We start from the raw sequence: 6,440 nt of genomic DNA on the forward strand, positions 1-6,440 counted from the left end.
GCTGGGCAGGATGTTGCTGAGCAGCAACGTCATCAATATCTGGGTCAAGGTTGTCTTGTTGGTGCGCATGATTCGCACTCGCCTCCCTGCAGCAGTCTGGGCAAAATCCTGCCCCGGTATACACAGCAACTGGGCGATGGCCTCCTCATCAAAACCATCGGACAGATTCCTCCTCTGGCCATACTCGCACTCCTGGCCCTCTTTTAGCACTAAAGGATATCCCAGGAACTGGCTGATAGCATCCGCATCGAACGGGATCCACTGACCCCTCACCCAGGATCTCATATCTCGCACGCCCTCCTCCGTAGGCCAAGCATTGGCATAAAATTCGAGGACTATGTCTGGGTCGAACTTGGCCATGGGGGTAACCAGTGATGCCCACTGCCAACGAACTATCTCCTCCTAGAAATCGGTATACTCATCGTCCCTGAGCTGGACGCGTCGCTCCCGGAGAAATGACCACCCCTTGATGGCCTCGAAGCGCTGCTGGTGTTCAGCGCTCCTAAAGCGGTGGCTGTCATACTCGGGAGCGGAACTGGTTCCTTTGGCCGCTTTATCCTTCCTGGACCTCTTTGAGGCAAGCTTCCTCGGGGCCATTTCCTGCGAAGGCAAACATTTGGAAAGTTAGTTTTACCAAGAAATGCTACTCTTAACACAAAAATGGCATACAACCTCCTCCAATAAACACAAACATCAATGTAAATTTAGAGCAAACTCATGCACATACTTCCTTACGAACATTCACTCGCACAAGATATTCTTCTAACTAAGAAAAATGCACCCACGCACAATCAAGGCACCTTCGTTTCCTAGATCACTTATATGTACTTCCAAGGTGTATTTGCTACCTACATCACATGCATTTCCTTTGCTAAATTTACATACATGCATACTCAAAGCACTTTGGCTACCAAAAATTGCATACATGCACATTCTGGTATTTCTAATACCTATACATACACAAACTTCGTGATGAATCTTGGCTACCTACACAATAAGGTGCTACATTTCATGCTTTATTCAAGTGTTTTTGCTACCTAAAGCCGCATGCAAATTCAAGTATATTTTCTTTTGCTGACTAAAATTGCATTCAAATTAAAAGGTATCTTTGTAAGGTATTTTCTTTACATAACATGCAACATATATATATATTTTTTTTGTGAGACATTTTGGCTACCAAAAATTACATGTACATACATCCAAGTATTTTGCTACCATACCCAAAGTGTAAATTGCCAAAGGTATTTTGCTACTTATTCTACACCTACACATTTATGATGAACAAAATTCCTAAACATCTAGGCGTAGGGAAACTATTGTAGCGTGGCTCATAGCTGATTGCTGGCCAAAAAGGGTAGCTTCACCCAATATGCATCCACTCTTGTGTTCTCTTGCATAAAAACTTTGGTTCCTAGGCCTAGGATATATGTGGGGCAATTACTCTAGCCCTTACGAAACTGAATACATGTCCCAAAAAATAGAAAACATGTGCAAACCAAATTGTCCCATAGGTTGTTTCCCTACAAAAATCACGCGCTAATGCCATTGAGGCATTTCACCGAACACTTGGTGGGCGCGCGTTTAGGCATCAATAGCAAGAGAACGGGGACAATGTGGCATGCCCCATTGCTTCAAAATACATTATAGGCCTAGGGCCATCTCATACAAACCCCCAATTCAACCCAACCAAGCAAGAAAACAAACCAAAATTGCCCCACATATTTGAGCACATTCCCACAATTTAAAGCACCAAAAGGAGATCAAAATACACCAATGAAAAGCTAGAAAGCTTAAGGATGGAATACTTACTTGTTGGTGATGAATAAAAGCGCAAAACGGAATCAAAAAATGTGAAAAATAGTGACCCTAGGGCTGCAAACTCGTAAATTCCGTGGGTATTGCTTTTGAATGGGGGGAAAAGAAGTTTTTGAATGCAAAAACGTCTCCCTTCTTCATTTTTTATATTTTGGTGCAGGGGCTGCTTGCCCAGGCAACTAACCTGCACTTTTTTTTTTTTAAAAAAAAAAGGTCGGTTGATTTCAGAGGCGACTGTACAAGGGAATGGCTCGCGTGAGGGGACCAAAGCTTTTGATGCTCCGCCAGCCACTCCGTAAGGTACTGATCGAAACTCCCCATGATAGATTAGGCATCGAACAAAGGTAATAATTACTATAATTTCAAAGTATACTGGGCTGCTTTACAGCAGCGCTTTCCGCTTGTCCCGGGCTAGGTTAAGGACGACGACCTATTGGTAGTGACCCTAGCCTCCTTTTGTGTCCGTCCCCAAGTATCCGAAAGTAGGAAACAACGAGGTGTGGCAAATCTCTACCGCATCGTTGTCTTACCTCGATTGGTTTCTGCTGTTTTAATTTTGTCTCTACCCCAGAAGGTAGCTCAAGATGATCCTGCCCCTGTTTTACCACAACAATATGCATGCGTATGCGTATGCATGAATGTTTTCAAACGCAGCAAATTTTAGTGAAAGTTGGTTTAGGTTCAATTTTAATTAAGCGCTTGGGGCATCCCATGAACTGAGTGGAAGGGCTCAGGTGATCACAAATTAACGCAAGATTTAAAACCAATGTGAGGACTAAAGCCTCGAACCCACGTTCACTTCTTTGAAAGATTGTAACGAGAGATACAGTAGACGGGGAATCCCTGGGGGAAACCCAGAAAACACATAAAGATAAAGAACATGCAGCGACATCCTTAATTGCCCCAGATTCTAAGCATAATATCGCTTGACGACATCAGAGTTCACGGGTGAAGGTAGCGCTTCGCCATCCATGTTGGTAAGCACCAGGGCTCCTCCGGAAAAAGCCCTCTTCACAACAAAAGGCCCTTCGTAGTTTGGGGCCCATTTTCCTCGATTGTCCTTGATAGTATGGGACATTTTCTTTAACACAAGGTCTCCCGCATGGAACTTGCGCAAGCGTACCTTCTTGTCGAATGCATTTTTCATTCTTTGCTGGTAAAAGCGCCCATGACTCATGGCCGTTAAGCGCTTACCTTCAATGAGGTTGAGCTAGTCATAGCGCGTTTGAGCCCACTCTGATTCCTTTAATCCGGATTCCGCCAAGATCCTTAATGACGGGACTTCTACCTCAAACGGTAGCACAACCTCCATTCCATATACCAATGAGAACGGCTTTGCCCCAATTGACGTTCGTACTGAAGTTCGGTAACCGTGTAACGCGAATGGGAGCATCTCGTACCAATCTTTGTACGACACGGTCATCTTTTGGATAATCTTTTTGATATTTTTATTGGCCGCTTCCACGGATCCATTCATCTTTGGTCAGTAGGGTGTGGAATTGTGATGCTGGATTTTAAACTCCTCGCACATTTCCCCCATCATCTTGTTATTCAGGTTGGTGCCGTTGTCCGTGATAATCTTCCTTGGCAAACCATATCGGCAGATAATCTCTCTCTTAATGAACCTGACCACTACACCCCTCGTGACATTGGCGTAGGAGGCCGCCTCGACCTACTTGGTGAAATAATCTATCACCACGAGGATGAAGCGATGACCATTCGAGGCCTTGGGCTCAATGGCCCCGATGACATATATTCCCCACATGGAGAAAGGCCAAGGGGCGGACATGACATTCAGAGGATGCGGTGGGGCATTGACATTGTCTGCGAATGCTTGACATTTGTGGCATTTCCTTACGTGGACACAACAATCACTTTCCATGGTAAGCCAGTAATAACCTGCCCTTAGGATCTTTCTGGCCATAGCATGCCCGTTGGCCTCATGGACTTCCTTGATCATGTGGTTCGCCTCTTTGGCATCCATGCACCGCAGGAGTGTCATGTCGTGGTTTCTCTTATATAGTATGCTTCCGCTCATGAAGAAACCGGCCGCCAATCTTCTCAATGTCCTTTTATCATTATCGGCAATCTCTGGTGGGTATTCTTTGCTTACGACATATCGCTTGATGTCGAAATACCAAGGCTTACCGTCCCGTTCCTCTTCCACTTGGCAACAATACGTGGGTTTGCCACGACACCAAAATTCAATGTATGGTAGATCCCCGTGCGGCGTTAGCTGGAACATAGACGCCAAAGTAGCAAGCGCATCCGCCATTTGATTTTCCTCGCGGGGAACATGATGGAAAGAGATCTCATCAAAGGTCTTAGCCAATTCCTTGATATAGGCTTTGTAGGGTATCAGCTTGGGATCTCTAGTTTCCCATTCCCCTCTCAGCTGATGGATTACCAATGCTGAGTCGCCGTACACCTTGAGTAGTTTGACATTGGAGTCAATCGCTGCCTGGACGGCCAGGGCACATGCTTCATATTCGGCCATGTTGTTGGTGCAGTCGAATCCTAACCTGGCTGTGAAAGGTACGCATTGATTGTCCGGAGAGACCAATACTGCTCCAACGCCATGGCCTAGAACATTCGACGCTCTGTCAAACCATACGGTCCATTTGTCCCGATCTTCGTCCAATTTTTCCTCAAACAAGGCCATGATGTCCTCATCCGGGAATTCGGGATGCATGGGCTGATAGTCGTTAAGAGGCTGCTGAGCCAAATAATCTGCCAAGGCGCTTCCTTTTATCGCCTTTTGGGTGACGTAAACTATATCAAACTCGGATAGCAGGACTTGCCACCGGGCGATTCGTCCTGTGAGAGCTGGCTTTTCAAAGATGTACTTGATCGGGTCCATCTTGGATATCAACCAGGTAGTATGGCTCAGCATGTACTGCCTTAGGCGATGGGATGCCCATACTAAAGCACAACACGTTCTTTCGAGCAAAGAGTAATTCATTTCACAGGCCGTGAACTTCTTACTCAGGTAGTAGACAGCGCATTCTTTCTTTCCAGATTCGTCATGTTGCCCCAGCATACACCCCATTGACTCGTCCAAGATTGTCATGTATAAGATGAGAGGCCTTCGAGGTACTGGTGGCATAAGCACAGGGGGATTCATGAGGCATTTCTTGATCCTTCCGAAAGCCTCTTGGCAACCCTCATTCCAGCGGTCAGTTTGGTTTTTGCGTAAGAGTTTGAACAATGGCTCACAAATGGCGGTGAGCTGCGATATGAATCTGGCAATATAATTCATTTGCAGATGAGGAAGGTGTTATGGGTTGAGGTCCTTGACACTGCTTTCCCGACCTCAATGAAATGGCGCTGACATTTTTGGGATTTTGGACAGCTTGAGAAGGCAACTTGTCAGAATTCTGGGACTGTTGTTGATTCAATTGGGTAGCCAATTGTCCCATCTGATTGGTTAAGCTCTGAATGGAGGCTCTGGTCTCTTGCTGAAACTGCATGTTCTGCATAGTCATTTGCCTCACAAGTTCTTCGAGGGAAGGTTGTGGAGGGGCCTCAACTATTGGTTGTTTCTGGGGTTGTTGCTGTTGTTGGATTGGTGGAGGAATGTATGGTCTGCTTGGGCCAGCAGCATTTTGGAAGGAAGGAGCAGGCTGCTGTTGTTGTTGCTGAGGGCTGGACCATCTGAGGTTAGGGTGATTCCTCCATCCAGGGTTGTATCTGTTGCTGGAGAGGTCATAATTGTTCTGCTGTGGTTGATTTTGCCGTTGAGGTTGAGGAGGTCTATTGTAAATATTTGCAGCATAAGCTTCAGGCTGCTCGATTGCTCCAGGTTGCTGCATGGAAGGGCAAAGGTCTGTATGGTGGTCAGCAGAGGAGCACAAACCACAAACCCTTGCAACAGGTACAGATTTCTGATTCAAGGCCAGCTGGGTTACCAAGTTAACCAATGCATCCAGTTTGCCTTCAAGCTTCTTAGTCTCAGATGATGCAGCTGAGTTTGTAGCTACCTCATGCACTCCTCTAATGACTATGGCATCATTTCTGGCGTTAAACTGCTGAGAGTTGGAAGCCATCTTCTCAATTAAATTTCTGGCTTCAGCAGGAGTCATGTCTCCAAGGGCTCCACCACTGGCAGCATCTATCATACTTCTCTCCATATTACTGAGTCCTTCATAAAAATATTGGAGAAGAAGCTATTCTGAAATCTGATGGTGGGGGCAACTGGCACATAGTTTCTTAAATCTCTCCCAGTACTCATACAGGCTCTCTCCACTGAGTTGTCTAATACCTGAGATATCCTTCCTGATGGCTGTGGTCCTGGAAGCAGGGAAAATGTTTTCTAAGAATACTCTCTTAAGGTCATCCCAGCTCGAGATGGACCTTGGAGCAAGGTAATACAGCCAGTCGTTTGCCACTCCTCTAATGAATGAGGAAAAGCCTTCAGAAATATGTGATCCTCTTGGACATCTGGGGGTTTCGTGGTGGAGTAGACAATGTGAAATTCTTTCAAATGTTTGTGCGGGTCTTCACCTGCAAGGCCATGAAACTTTGGAAGCAAATGAATCAGTCCAGTTTTAAGAACATATGGGACATCCTCATCAGGGTATTGGATGCACAAGCTTTCGTAGGTGAAATCAGGTGCAGCCATTTCC

The 6,440-nt window shown here is 45.8% G+C and overlaps 1 non-coding gene across 1 annotated transcript; it reads left to right on the forward strand.

The window, feature by feature from the left end:
* The first annotated feature begins 5,991 nt into the window (after positions 1 to 5,991).
* Positions 5,992 to 6,098, forward strand: LOC112998647 (small nucleolar RNA R71). The gene has a single exon (XR_003263741.1). It is a non-coding gene; the product is annotated as a small nucleolar RNA R71 (small nucleolar RNA).
* The last annotated feature ends 342 nt before the right edge of the window (positions 6,099 to 6,440 follow it).

This window comes from Glycine max, chromosome 12, assembly GCF_000004515.6.
Source record: "Glycine max cultivar Williams 82 chromosome 12, Glycine_max_v4.0, whole genome shotgun sequence".
Taxonomy (NCBI): domain Eukaryota; kingdom Viridiplantae; phylum Streptophyta; class Magnoliopsida; order Fabales; family Fabaceae; genus Glycine; species Glycine max.